We start from the raw sequence: 15,443 nt of genomic DNA, 5'->3' as shown, positions 1-15,443 counted from the left end.
TCTCTGGGCACCTAACTAAATCAAATGTATCTTTGAAAACTGTATAAATACTGCATGTTTTCCAGATGACAAGATTGGCATAACTAAAAAGCACTGATTGTACCCTTAATGAAAGATTTGTTTTTGGCATCAATTTATAAAGACATAATATTTTTAAAAGACAATTACCATTTCAAGGCATAGTTTATCACATAGTCCAAGCACAAAAGGCCTAAAATTAAACTCAATGCTACCATCACATAACATTCATCTTCAAAAGTTATGCGCTAATGTATACTTTCACAGAATGTTTTCTGCTTAAAATATTTTCTATCCAGTCCCTTAAGATTTCATATAGCAAAAATTCACTTTAACTTTAGAAGTATTGCTATTCAATAAATATACCTTAGACACAACTTCTAAACTTTACAATTGATAGAAAATTATATTAACCTGGAACTTGCCTACAAAAGTAAAATTCAAATGTTCTGTAGCATTATAACGGTGTCTCTACAAAACCAAGAAGAGTATTTCAAAGCTCTACAAGTTAGAACGCTTCTACAGGTTTAGAAAATGAAGTGACATTTAGTATCTAGCAATAGCGGTTGACTATTAGAAGAAGATTGCTGTGGGACACGAGATTTGTCACTTTTCTTCCACAGATTTAGGAGGAGAGGTAGTAAAAATAATCACTGGTATTTTTAGTGATTATTTGCTGAGTACTGCCCTAAGCACTTTACATGTACTGACTCTTCGAGTTTTCACAACGACATACTGAGAAAGATCTGCTTATTATCCACATTTTACAGATCAAGAAACCTGAGCCACAACAAGTTTATGTAGCTTACTAAACCAATCAATAGTGGGCTCAGGATTTGAACTCACATCTGATTTCAAAAACCCTCTCTCTTAACCATTCTTTATCACCCCCTGGGACATATCAATTTTGTCACCTCACTGCTACTGTGACACTGAAGGACATGAACATGTGGCCTACATTAAATTATTTTCAACTAAAGGACAAGTGAGATAGACTGACCATGATGTGTTTCCTGTTGGCGAAACAATGGACTGTTCTTACTGCATCTCCTTAGAACTCGGTCTTCTTAAGAACCATTTCAGGTGCTATCATTCCCTAAATTTTAGACATATGGAATTTCTATACTTTGAAGTGGCCAGTCCTATATTATTTCTTCTGCTGAAGCTATTCACATGTCTGATAGAAGAAAACATTGCATAAGGAAAAGAGCTTAGACTGTGAATTCAGAGAACTTGGATATGAATCCCAGATCTGCAACTTACCATCTAGGCGAACTTGCTCAAATGACTCAGCCTTACTGAACCTTGGTTTCTTTATCCCTATGATGGTTTCAGGTTCTAACTGAGGTCTGAGGGAAGTCAGTGGGTGAGTGGCACGTAGCTGGAAAAACACTCGAGGAATCGTAGACAGTTTCAACATGGCTTGACTTTCTCTCTGGGCGTGAGCTAGCCTTGTTGCGAGTGAGCCGTATGTACAGCATCGTTAAGATAGTTATACCTTTTACAGACAACACCAGCTCCGAGCCAGCCACGAGCTCACATGAGTGGTTACCTAATGTGCCTCAGGTGGAGTGGTTACATAATGAGTAGAGGTGTGAACCTGCACTTCAAATTCACTGAGTCATGCTGGACCGGATGTCTGCCTCAGCTGGTTCTGACTGCAGCACATCCATTTTCCTTACAGATGGTAAAAAAAAAAAAAAAAAGTTACTGGCAAGTATGTTCTTAGGGGGTCATTTTGAGACTCAGATGAGACAGTGTAAATAAAAGTACTTTGTAGATAGGGATATACAGGGGTTAGCCCCAAATAAATAACTTACTTGGGCTAATTGGTATCACTTAGAGACCAGATCAAGAGACAATATAACCTCAGATTTCTTTCTTATCACCCTTTTCTTTCATAGCAGGGAGGCTTTATATAACGAATACCCTCCTCTTTTCCTAAGCAATGTGAGTAAATATTAATGGTGGCCCTTCCTTAAGATTTCAATAGGAATAGATTCAGTAACAAAATAAAAACATTCACGTGCTAATGAGTTTCCAGTGTCTCAAGTCCAATGTCTCGAGGGCTTTCACATGTGCTATTTCTCGCCTTGGATCACCATTAATGCACTTTCTTCACCTGTGTATGCTTATATACCCCTCTAGAGTCAATTTAAGTCACTCTCTCTTAAGTCTTCTCTGAATCCCCATATAGATCTAAATTCTATTTCTCCTATCATCCAATAGCATCTGTTTTCTGCTTCTATTGCACTCAGAACATTGTATTTTAACTACATACCTGACTTTCTCCCAGCTTGAGTGCAAGACTTTAGAAGGCAGAGAACGTAGCTGAATATATTTCTCTATGCCTAGTATCTAACACAGTGTCTGGCATAGAGTAGAGGCTCAATAAAGGATTGCTGACTGTAGACTGGGATCCATGGTTTATAGCCTAACAGACATGAGAAATGAACTTTGAAAATAAAGTAATTCTATAAATAAAAGGCAACTCAGGTGGGCAATACATTAAACTAATACATAATAGGAGGAACAGATAAGCAATTTGTGGGAAACTATTCAGTAACAAGCAAAGTAGAAGAAAAGATGTATTTCGAATATGAAGTATTTTGAAAATCAATTAAAATAATTTAGACTTAATACAGTAGGTTATTTACTTACTAATCAATCAATGTATTCACTCATTAAACAAACATTTTTGAGTGCCTGCCATGTGCCATTTACTAAGTCACAAAAATGAGTAGGCTATGGTTCCCCCTTCCTTGAAGAGTTTATAATACTGTAATTTCATAAGAAGCATTTGTGGAGAACCCCACAGCATAAAATTGGGATAGTAGTCTGGAGGCTAAGTGTTTATAAACCACAAAGCTGGATAGGTAGCTGGAGGTTACACAAGCCAACTAAATCAGTAGAGCACATTCACTCTTCCCTCTGTCTCCACCATAATTATCAGACAAAGGTCTAGGTCCCTGGCTCTTTGATCTCAGTTAAATTGCCTCAGCATAGTGGAAATTCCCAGGAGACCTGTTCACACAGCAGTGCAGCTCTGGCATCAACAAATTCCATGCACAGAACTTTCTTTTCACACGACGTCTCACAAAGCCTTTTCTTCACTCTTCCTTTCTCTTCTTTACCTCCACAATCCCTTTTTCCCTGTATTGGTTTGCCAGATATGTATTAGTTTGAAAGTGCCACAGACTGGGTATTTATTTTTCTCATAGTTCAGGAGTCTGGAATCTGAAATCAATTTATCACAGGGTGGGTTTTTCCTCAGGGCTCTCTCCTAGGCGGTAGATGGCTGTCTTCTTCCTGTGTCTTGACATGGTCTTCCATTTGTGTGCATGCGGCATGCTGGACCTGGTACTCCAATAGGGATGACACCATGTTCAAGAGGCTGAAGAAGAGACCCAGAGCCAGGAAACAAGACACGGCGTTTATTGAGGGAAGCATACATGCAGAGTAGCCCAGGCAGAACTGCCGTGGCCTGCAGAAAGTATGCCATTTATATGGCATTTTTCACTGAACATCCTCCCCCTAACAACCTCCACCTGGCAACCTTTGTTTAACCCAACACAAAGGGCCTCAGTTGCCTGTACATCCCACGTTCCATGGGACTGGATGTAGGCTCAGATGTTCTTCACAGATAAGGAATGAATTTCTGGGCTGGCCACTCTCGGATTCCTTAGCTTGGAACTGTGAACACATACTCAGGTGCATCTGCCATATGGAGTCATTTTCAGGGTATGCTTAAGTTCAGCTATTGCTGTCAGGTATATCTACCATACAGTGTGCTTTTGTCCTAATCTCTTCTTATAAGGACACCAGCCATATTGGATTAGGGCCCATGCTAATGACCTCATGTTAACTTAATTAAAACTCCATCTTCAAATACAGTCACATTCTGAGGGACTGGAGGTTAGGATTTCAACATGTGAATTTGGAGGAGTCAGGATTCAGCCTGTAACTATCACTGTCCCATCTCCTCCTAGCATCAAGTGATTTTAAAAACTGCAGCCACAGTGCCACTTCCATCTCTGACTGAGCGTGAATCTACAATCCCAGCTCTATAGAGTTTAGAATAATGAGTTATTTAAATTAGCTGCACTTTTGGAGAGTCTCCAGAAATTTCAAAGGAAAAAAAAGCCACTGGTACTGGATTTCATATCCAGAGATTTGATTTAATTGGTTCAGGTTGTAGTCTGGCCATGGGGATTGTTAAAAGCTCCCCAAAGGGCTCAAATATATAGTCAAGGACAAGAACCAGAGGAAGGACTACTTGAGTTAAGGGTGGTAGGGATATTCAAATATAAATGGCATAACTCAGTGAGTTCAGATGAGGAAGTTATTTAAAAATTTTTTATTATACAACACACTGAAAAAAAAAAGAATCAAGGCTTGATTGACTTTCTTGCCTCTAAAGATGTTTCCCATGACTGGTGCTGACTTGATCATTTACTAGTAGTAAGTTAACCAGTAAATGATCAAAGAATAACTGCCAATAAGGACCCCTGTGACAGCCAAAGCTCTAGCAGTATTTTCTGCCTTTAAGAACCCAAAGCTTGAGTGGATGGAGAAGGGGAAACTAAATCCACTTTCATGGTCTCCACCACTTCAGAGAAATGCCAATGACAAACCCAAAATAAATGACTTTGAGTGAGTTCTTTTTTACATTTTCTAATTCCTGAAAGTGCTGTTTTAATAAATATCATAAAGCTAACTTAAGAAGGAAACTTTGGAACTCTGTTGCAATTTATTAAAAACTGGGTTTACAACTGATCATTTACACTGAACTCCCATTGTGTCCTCAATTTAGATAATGCACATGTATGGCTAGTTTTCCCAATCAGCAGATCCTTGTGACGCATGGCCCTGATGCTATATTTGAGTTTAGAGAAAGAAAATACATACTTTATCGGAAAAGAAATTTCAAACTTAAAAAATTAACTACAAAAACCAAAATGCCTGGCTTCTAGAGAATCTGACTTTGAAATAATAGTGGAGTTTAGTTTAAAACTTCTCATTTTATTATTCAGACAATTGAAATCAAAGTAGAGATTAGAGATGTAGAGGAAGAAGACTTATAGAAAAGAAAATCTCTCTTTTACTTAAGCTAAGTGTCTTAGTCCATTTTGTGTTGTTATAAAGGAATACCTGAGGCTGGGTATGAAGACAAGAGGTTTATTTGCCCCATGGTTCTGCGGGCTGTACAAGAAGCATGGTATCAGCATCTGCTTCTCGTGAGGGCCTTGGAAATCTTCCACTCATGATGGAAGGTGGAAGGAAGCCAGGATCACTCATGTGGCAAGAGAGGAGGAAAGAGAGAGGAGATGTGCCAGCCTCTTTTTAACAATCAGTTCTCACAGGAACTAATAGAGCAAGAACTCACTCATTACAGCAAGGACAGCACCCACCTTTCTGAGAGATCCACCCTCATTAACCAAACACCTCCCACCAGGATGAAATTTCAACATGAGATTCAGAGGGGACAAATATTCAAACTATATCACTCAGTTTCAAAGAATTATACTTCAAAAATACCAAGCAATGTTTGAAAGTCTTGAAAAGTACCTTTTTGAGCAGTTTTTCTAAAACTTCAAATTTTATGGCTGTAGTGCTGTAATTACAAAAGCTATGACACCATACTTCATTTGAATGTAATTCATTTTTCTTCTTTAAAAAAACTTAGAGAAATATTTCTGACTTCTGAATTCTATATGCTTCTTCCTTATATTACATATGAATTGCGATTCTCAAACACGATCTTCTTCACTGGTAATTTTCATTTTCTGTTTCATTTACTTCTGTATTTCTCCACACATGCATACATACACACTCACTGTTTAATGAAATGGGAATGATGTCTACACTCTGGTAGAAATCCACTGACACAAGCCAATGAGGTCAATCCTCAACTACCAAACTAGTTTTGCTCCAAGATCCATGTGTGATATGCTTATAACTTGAAAAATATTTTCCTCCATAAAGAATTACAATTAGTGGCTGTAATTGTAATTATATAACAAAGGCCAGTCAACAAAAAACATGACAGATACCTGTACTTTACTTACTATACATTAGCATACTAGTGTACACTCAGTTGGTATACAGTGGTGTCTAGGGCAAGGCTATACAAGAGAAAGGAAGAAGGGATTTGCTTCCTCTTTCTGTGCTTTCAAAATCACCCACCTATTCTCTTTCTCAGTCAAAACCCACATCTGTCAGTGTAGTCTACCTTATTTAAAAAGCATAGGTTACTTCCCTTCATCCTCTCAACACTATAATAAGGTTTTCTTTCAGTTTTATACCCAAGAAAACTATGCATCAGAAAGCTCGAGAAGCTTGCCTAAGATAAAACTATCAGACGTGGTAGAGTAGGGATTCAAATTCACATTTGTCTCACTTTCAACCAAATAAAAGAAACATACTAGTCACCACCAGTATTTGGTCTGATTCTCAACCAAATAAAAGAAACATACAAGGTCACCACCATGCCATTCCCGAGAGATTGCCCTTATTATCCAAATACCCCCGCCAGGCCCCACCTCTAACACTGAAGTTAAAATTTCAACATGAGATTTAGCGGGGACAAATCTTGAAACTATTACTCAGTGTCAATGAAATGTACTTCGAAAACACGAAGCAATGTTTAACATACTTACTGTGTGAATGAAATGGTCTTTCAGTCTCTGGAATTCCCAACTACGATATCCAAATACTCTTTCTTGGTCCTTATCTGAAGTATTTGATACTATTTATTAATCCCTCCTTCTTGGCTACCATAACCAGACTTGGTATTTTCCTTCTGTTTTTTTTTTTCCATCTTTTCTTTAATCTGATAACCTCCCTAGCCTTTCTACTTTTATTAAGCCAGAATCTATTTTTTATTTTCCCTAAGGTTAAATTTGCCACATTCTTCCCTTCTCATGATATATATTTCCTCTTAAGAACCTCAGCCATTCCCCTATTTCAATTATTATCCATGGGTTGATTATTACAAATCGTATCTCTAGCCTATATTTATCAGTTCTAGAACTTTCATTCTAACAACTTACTAGAAGTTCCCACCTGCATAAACCATAATTACCCCAAATTCAACATATTCAAAACTGAACGTATTATCTTCTTCTAAATACATCCCTGCTTCTGGAGTCCCAGTTGTATTTATTGGCATTGTAATGATCTGTCTAGCCTTCTAAGATACAAATTTGAGTCATTCTTGACTTCACATGCTCCCCATCATCCAGTTATCAAGTTCTACCAATTCTACTTCCTAAACAAACATCTCCTAAATGTATTTCCTCCTGTTTATTCCCATTGACTACATTTCTCATTAAGACTATCTAAATATTTTTAAGTAGTGTTCCTGCTTCTAATCTCACTGCAAACTTCTTCACCGTTATTATATTAACATTTTTAAAATACTGTTCAACAAATACTTGTTAAGCACCTATTACATGCCAGCAGTGTGCTAGATCCTAAGGATGTAATGCAAAAGAAGACACAGGAAAGTCTCTCAGCAAGTTCACAGATTCTAAAGGAAAAAAAAAGGCAAAATAGAATATCTTTTAAGAAATATTAAAGTAGGAGTAAGCACAGGTTTCAAAAGATTCAGAAAGAGAAGGCATTTAACCTAAAAAGGAAGTTGGCTTTCTTTTTTATGTTCCCAACACTTTGCACATATCTCTATTTTTGTTATTTCAACAAAGTCATTGTTAGAAGAGCATAAGAGCTGTGGCCAATAACCAGAAGTAAAAAGAATCAAACAATAAACAGACTAGAAGAATCCAATCAAGTGATAACTAAGCATGGTCAGCAGAATCACGTCCATGAAAGTGACTAAAGTTATAATAGATTAGAAAATGTTAGAGAAGGGAATAAAACCCAGGGCATATTGATTACAAAAGGAACCTCATCCTGAAGGTTATAGACTTGGAGTTTCCTGTTGTCTTAGTGACTCCAAAATTTCTCCGTATTTCCACTGACACTCAGGATAAATCAACAGCCATATCTTCCTGCTCAAACTCAAATCCCAAATCCAGAAACATCAGCTCACCCAAGGTGGCAACTATGTGATAGTCATGAAATGTTTGACCTAGCAATGCTAGCTTACCTAAGGCAACAAATAAATCTATTACTCTTAATGAGTAAATGTTTAGGAAGATTTGGAAATAAACACATCAATTATACCACAGATGACTCTCATATTGCTAATTATTTCATGTTAAATTGCAGATAATCTATATATGTTTGTTAAAGTATTTGTAATATTTTTAAAAGACCTATCCAAGAATTTGAAAGATTAATCCTTTGGTTCCAATTTAAATATATAATTGTGTTTAAAGTAATCATTTTTAAGCTGAAAGTATGAAAGAATTTGGTTACATTTGCTAATAGTGTCAAATCCTTTTTAAATTTAAACTTGATTTTCTAACTTTAATTTATTAGAATTTAGGAATTGTTTAAAGTACTTGAGAAGGTTTTTATTATTAGAATTATATATATTCCCAATTAAACATTCGAAGTATTAAAAATACATTAACTGCCGGGCACGGTGGCTCACGCCTGTAATCCCAGCACTTTGGGAGGCCGAGACGGGCAGATCACGAGGTCAGGAGATCGAGACCATCCCGGCTAACACAGTGAAACCCCGTCTCTACTAAAAATACAAAAAATTAGCCAGCCGTGGCGGTGGGCACCTGTAGTCCCAGCTACTCGGGAGGCTGAGGCAGGAGAATGGCGGGAACCCAGGAGGTGGAGCTTGCAGTGAGCCGAGATCGCACCACTGCACTCCAGCCTGGGCGACAGAGCAAGACTCTGTCTGAAAAAAAAAAAAAAAAGAAATTACATTAACTTTATAAATTATTTTAAATAAGAAAATGTCATTAAATTTCTAAAAGAGATCAATTTTTAAGGAGATTTAATCTGTTTAACTTAAGATAATCAGATAGACACAAAGAAAAAGTTTAAAGAAGATTGTAAAATAATGACCAAGCTTTGCAAGTTAAATGTAAACTCTCAAGGAAAATTATTTTAATAGAAATTTAAATTAATTCAAATAATTATAAGTAGTTTCTCTGCACACAAAAGCTAGTCTCTAACATAACTTATTTTGATAATTATAAAGACTTGTTATATGTCTGTCTTTCCAATAGACTATAAGTTCCTTGGAGACCAGACCGAGACCAGAAACCTACAGATTGCCTGGCGCAGTCAATACTCAGTGAACGTTCAAGAAAGGAAATGTTCCTTGGCCCTACCTTGTAGTATGTTCAGGCTCCATGCTTTGTCTGTCACACTGGTCTCCTTACTGATTTTTATACATTTTACACTCTTATCAGTCTTTCTGCTCATGCTGGTACATTCACCTGGACTGTTATTTCTACTTACTCTCCACCTCTCTACTTCATCTCTGTCTACATACTATGCTCCAAATCAAATTTAATATACTACATAGCCCTAGATATAACCATACAGACTAGACAAAACCAACCAAAGCAGAAAAAATTACCCATATATGTAATGCCCATAAGTGACAAAAAAAATTCTTTGTTTAAATCTTATTTCCAGCCAAACATTGTTTGCTCTTAAAACAGAAAATCTGATGAGTTGTTATTAGCCACATATTTTCAAAAATAAAACGCATTCATGATACTGAATTCCTACTAAAACAGGCATATGACTAGGAAACATTTCAGACTGTGGCACAAAGAAGTGAAGACCACCAGAGCATGGTAGCTTTGCTAAATGGAGGAGGCAGAAACGAGAGTCAGGGCTACTGTTCAGAGTAGAATTTGCAAAGCATGGTACCAGAGGCGCAAGATCTGGACAAAGAAAGAATTCCAGAAATTTGCAATCATATTGTAATCCTGTTTACAAGGTTTGCATCATATTCAACCATCTTACTATTATTTTCTTATCTTTAAACTACAGATATTTTAAAGATTTTCACAATATTATATCTAAGAATTCTATAATTATAAAATGTCAGGAGATGTGTGAAAAGGAAATACTAGGTTAGCAATATCTCACCATGAAATATCTTGGTTTTTTTAATAAAAAATTTAAGTTCCACTTTTGTCAGTTTCTAGGTATGTACATCTATATGTATATGTGTATACATATATAATACATATATGTACATGTATACACACATGTACATATACATATATAATACATATATACATTTATTTGTATAAATGTGTATATATACACATTTATTTGCATAAATGTGTGTATATACACACACATTTATTTGCATAAATGTGTGTATGTATACACACATTTATTTGCATAAATGTGTGTGTATACACACACATTTATTTGTATAAATGTGTGTGTATACACACACATTTATTTGTATAAATGTGTATATGTGTGTATATATATGCATAGATGTGTATGTGTATATAAGTATGTATGTATGGCAAGTATTTAGTTGGTTGGAAATTTTGAAACCTTTGTACTCCCAGTGTTTACTTCTGTTATCAAATAAAGCTACACACAAAAAGGTCATAGCAGGCAATATCCAAATAGAGGTATACTATTAGTAATAAAAAAAAAGAAGAAATTCTAATGACACAGAAATTGCTTAATTGAAAATAGTGACTAGTGGCCAGACGTGGTAGCTCATGCCTGTAATCCTAGCACTTTGGGAGGCTGAGGTGGGCAGATTGCCTGAGCTCAGGAGTTCAAGACCAGCCTGGGCAACACAGTCAAACCCCATCTCTACTAAAATACAAAAAAAATTAGCTGGGCGTGGTGGTGCACATCTGTAATCCCAGGTTCTCGGGAGGCTGAGGTGGGAGAATCACTTGAACCTGGGAGGTGGAGGTTGCAATAAGCCGAGATCATGCCACTGCACTCCAGCTTTGGCAACAGAGCGAGACTCTGTTTCAAATATATATATATGTGATCTCTGAAAGAAGGAAAGCTCACACATGAAGTAAACCCACATTTTCCCAGAATTTCTGCCTGAAGAAACATTTCAGACTGTGGCACAAAGGGGTAGAGACGACCAGAACACGGAAGTTTTGCTAAACTGAGGAGGCAGAAACCAGGGTCAGGGATACTGTTTAGGGTGGAATTTATAGAGCACAGTACCACAAAGGAGAGATCTGGACAAAGAAGGAATTCCAGAACTCTGTAAGATCAAGAAGAAAAAACAATAGAAGCTGTGAGCAGAATGGTACTTGTGAAGGTTGTATCATACTAGGAGACAAAGGATTTCTGAGAAGTCAGATTGTTGAGATCTCAATGAATAGCCCAGGCATTCAAATGAAACTCCCAAAGTCCCAGACATTAGGGTTAGAGCTACTCTAGCCCTAAAGATGACTCTGGACTCACTCTAACAAAGGTTAAAAACAAGTCTCAAAAGGATCATGCTGATATACCAGTAAATTATCTACCTGCCAGAACAGAAATCAACACTATTTAGGCGTATACTATAAAATTCAGACTCTTGACAATGCAGTATCCTTGCTTCCTAGCACCATTAACAATGACTGGACATGTAAAAAGGCATAAACAGATGGCTCACACTAGGAAAGGAGGGTAAAATCACCTTCAATAGAAACAGACTCACAGATAACAAAAATGTTGAATTCACAGATAAGAAATTTTTAGAAGCTATTATGAATATGTTTAAGGATTTAAAGGAAATGTAGACACACTGGGTAAAGTTATTTCTCAGTAGAGAAATGAAAACATTTTTAGATATATAAATTATAATTCCAGATCTGACAAAAAAAAATTGGTATAAAAAATTCATTTGTTGTACTCTACAGCAGATTGGAAACTTCAGTAGAAGATACCTAGTAGAGCTAGAATACAGAGCAATACAAACTATTAACACTAACAACACTGAATAAAAAGCTAAAATGATAAGCAAAGCCTCAGTGACTGGTAGGAAGATATCAAACAGCCTAACATACATATAATTAGATTTCCAGAAGTAGACAAGAGAAATACTGTGGTGGAAAAATATTTGAAGATATAATAGCTAAAATGTTCTCAGATGTCACAAAAATATTAATCCACAGATGCAAGAATCTTTAAAAAAAAAGGCCCAAGAATAATCAAAATGCTAAAAAACCAAAGGAAAAATAGTAAAACACAGAATTTTAAAAAATTATAAAAATATCACTGATTTCACATCAACAATGCGTGCCAGAAGACCACGGAAGAACTTATCTAATCAGCTTAATTTTTTAAAATGTGAAATTCTATATCCAGTGAAAATATCATTCAAACATGATGACAAAATAGGGAAATTTTCAAATAGACAATATCTGAGAGAAATTGTAACTAGCAGGTCTGTACTATAAGAAATGTTAAAGAAAGTTTGTTAGGCTAAAAAGAAATGAAAGCAGGTAAAAATGTGGACATGTATGATGGAATGAAGAATTCTAGAAATAAAAAAATGTATACACGCAAAAGATTTTGTTTTTTTTAAAATATGACTGTTTAAAGAAAAAAATAAGAGTAACTTATAACATATGTAGAAATAAAATAAATGACAACAAAAACATAAATGGGAGGTTGAAAAAATATGATATAGTTTGGATTTGTGTCTTTGCCCAAATCTCACGTCAAATTTTAATCCCCAGTGTTGGAAGAGGGGCCTGGTGGGAGGTGATTGGATCATGGGGGCAGATTTCCCCCTTGCTATTCTCGTGATAGTAAGTGAGTTCTCAAGAGATCTGGTTATTTAAAAGGGTGTAGCACCTCTGCTTTGCTCTCTTCTTCCGCTTCAGCCATGTAAGATGTGCCTGCTTCCCCTTCTGCCATGATTATAAGTTTCCTGAGGTCTCCACAGCCATACTTCCTGTACAGCCTGCAGAACTGTGAGCCAGTTAAACCTCTTTTCTTTATAAATTACCCAGTCTTAGGTATTTCTTTATAGCAGTGTGACAATGGACTAATAAAATATACAATTCCAATTTTCTTAAATTGTACTTAAAATGACATAGCTCATGTGAAAGTTGAGTGTAATAAGTTAAAGATGAATATTTTAATCCCTAGGGACACCACTAAAAACAGTTAAATATAAAGCCAATAAAGGATATAAAATGGAATATACACATATGCACGCAAAAGAGAAAGGAAGAAAGTAAAAAGAGTAACATCAGCAACAACATCAAAATGAGAAAAATTTAAAAAATAGCAGACAATAGATTTTATTTAACCATATTGATATTTAAATTACACATAAGTGGTCTTGAACATTCCAATTAAAAGGCAGGCATTAAGAAACTGGATAAAATAACAAAATCTAACTCTATTGTTTTTAAGAATGAACTTTATTTTTTAATTTTTTTAATGATATTGGAAGTACTTTATTTTATCATGTGACATCATATAACAGCAGTCTTATTTACAGCTGCCTAACCACACAATGTAGATTTTAATTTGAATAGGGAAGCTGGCTCAGAAACAGCAATACTACTGACTCAAGAACTGACGTTTACATGATGACATTTTGACTGATTTACAGGAGTTTTAAAATACAAGTTTATACTGATTAGGATACTTTCATGGTTTCATAAAAGAACTACTGTATTAAACCAAAAATAAACTAGGTATAGTTTATTCACATAATGAAGCTGCAATTGAAAACAAGCTTACAAATTTCCCATCTCAGGTCTTTTTTCTGTTCTCAGCATTACTACAAATGCCTCCTTCCATCACCATGTTGAATTCCACCATCTTCTATATCACTTCCAGAGGAATGTCTGGAAAGTAGTGATGTTTATCTTCCCTCAGAAGCAAACTGATAATGCCAATATCCCCACAACTCATACTTTTTGCCTTTTTGATATGTGCTTCTTTTGGCATAACAGAAGAAACACACCACCAGGATTCTGAAAACCTAAACTCTCGGCCTGTTGGTTATAAACTGCAGAATCTTAGGGTGTGTGTCCTCCCCAAGTGCCTCTTTCTCAACTACAAAAAAAAAAAAAAAAAAAAAATTGTATTTGTTTGGTCCTTTGTACTCCTTTTATTACTTATCTTCATAATAACCCTTAGATTGAAGAAAGGCAGTATTATCCCCAGTTTATAGAAGAAATTCAATCTCAAAGCAGTTATACAATCTACCCAAGATCCCACAGGTAGTAATATATCAAATGGCAGAGCTAAACTCACACAATCTCACACAAGATCCTAGTACTGGAACGTGTTGTGCTCCTAAGTTTGCTAAATGGATGAAGCAGGAATTTCCCAGGTACCTTCCAATGATCACATTCTGTGCTTCTACTTGCTATTTTCTCTTCTCTCAACTAGCGTTAAAATCAGAAAATATGTATATTTAATCACTAAATTTCATTTGTCATGGATCTTTGATTTAACGGTTGTTTTAAGGTTTTTTTGTATTTCTATATTGAATTCAGAAAAAAAAATTTTTTTTTCAAATAGTTCTTGCTGCTGCCTGCCTCTCCGAAAGCTTTTGGACTTACCTATTTGTCAAGGCAAAAAATGCTAACATTTTATAAACATCACTAATCACTTTTTATAACTTTAAAGACAATTATTCCGTACTTTAAACCAATTCAAAACAAAAGAAATTCTCGTTAATTCTTATTCTCTGGAGTACTAATAAAAATGTATTTTCTACTGATTTTGTATCCAAGGACTAAATTTTAAATGCAAAATTATTAAAAGTACAAAATATACAAAAGGTTAAAGTACAAAGTACAAAACGATTAAAAGAGAAAAGGATGAAATCATACCACATACCTATTAATCATAAGAAAGCTGGAGTACCTATATTAATATCAGAGTATACTTCAAGATAAGTATTGCTGGCCAGGCGCGGTGGCTCATGCCTGTAATCCCAGCACTTTGGGAAGCTGAGGCAGGTGGCTCACTTGAGGTCAGGAGTTCAAGACCATCCTGGCCAACATGGTGAAACCCTGTCTTTACTAAAAATACAAAAATTAGCCAAGAGTAGTGGTGTGTGCCTGTAGTCCCAGCTCCTCGGGAGGCTGAGGCCAGAGAATTGCTTGAACCCGGAGACAGAGGTTTCAGTGAGCCGAGATTGTACCACTGCACTCCTGCCTGTGTGACAGAGCAAGACTCCATCTCAAAAAAAAAAAAAAAAAAAAAAAGTCAAGTATTGCCATGAATTGAAAAGAACATTTCATAATAATCAGGAGTCAATTAATCAAGAAACACTAACAATCCTAAATGTAAATAAACCTAATAATATCATGGATCTAATAAAACTTCAAAATGCACAAAGCAAAAACTAAAGAAATAAAGGAAGAAACAGACAAATCCACAATTACATTTGGAGATGCTACCTCTTATCTTTCTAGAATTGATAGAAAAACTGGCCAAAAAATCAATAATTATATTAAAGATATCAGTTGAACAACTGAACCTAGTTAACAAATGTCAGTAGTACACTACACCCAACAATGGCACAA

The sequence above is a fragment of the Pan paniscus genome, chromosome 1 (genome assembly GCF_029289425.2).
Source record: "Pan paniscus chromosome 1, NHGRI_mPanPan1-v2.0_pri, whole genome shotgun sequence".
Taxonomy (NCBI): domain Eukaryota; kingdom Metazoa; phylum Chordata; class Mammalia; order Primates; family Hominidae; genus Pan; species Pan paniscus.
This window is presented reverse-complemented; position numbering follows the sequence as displayed.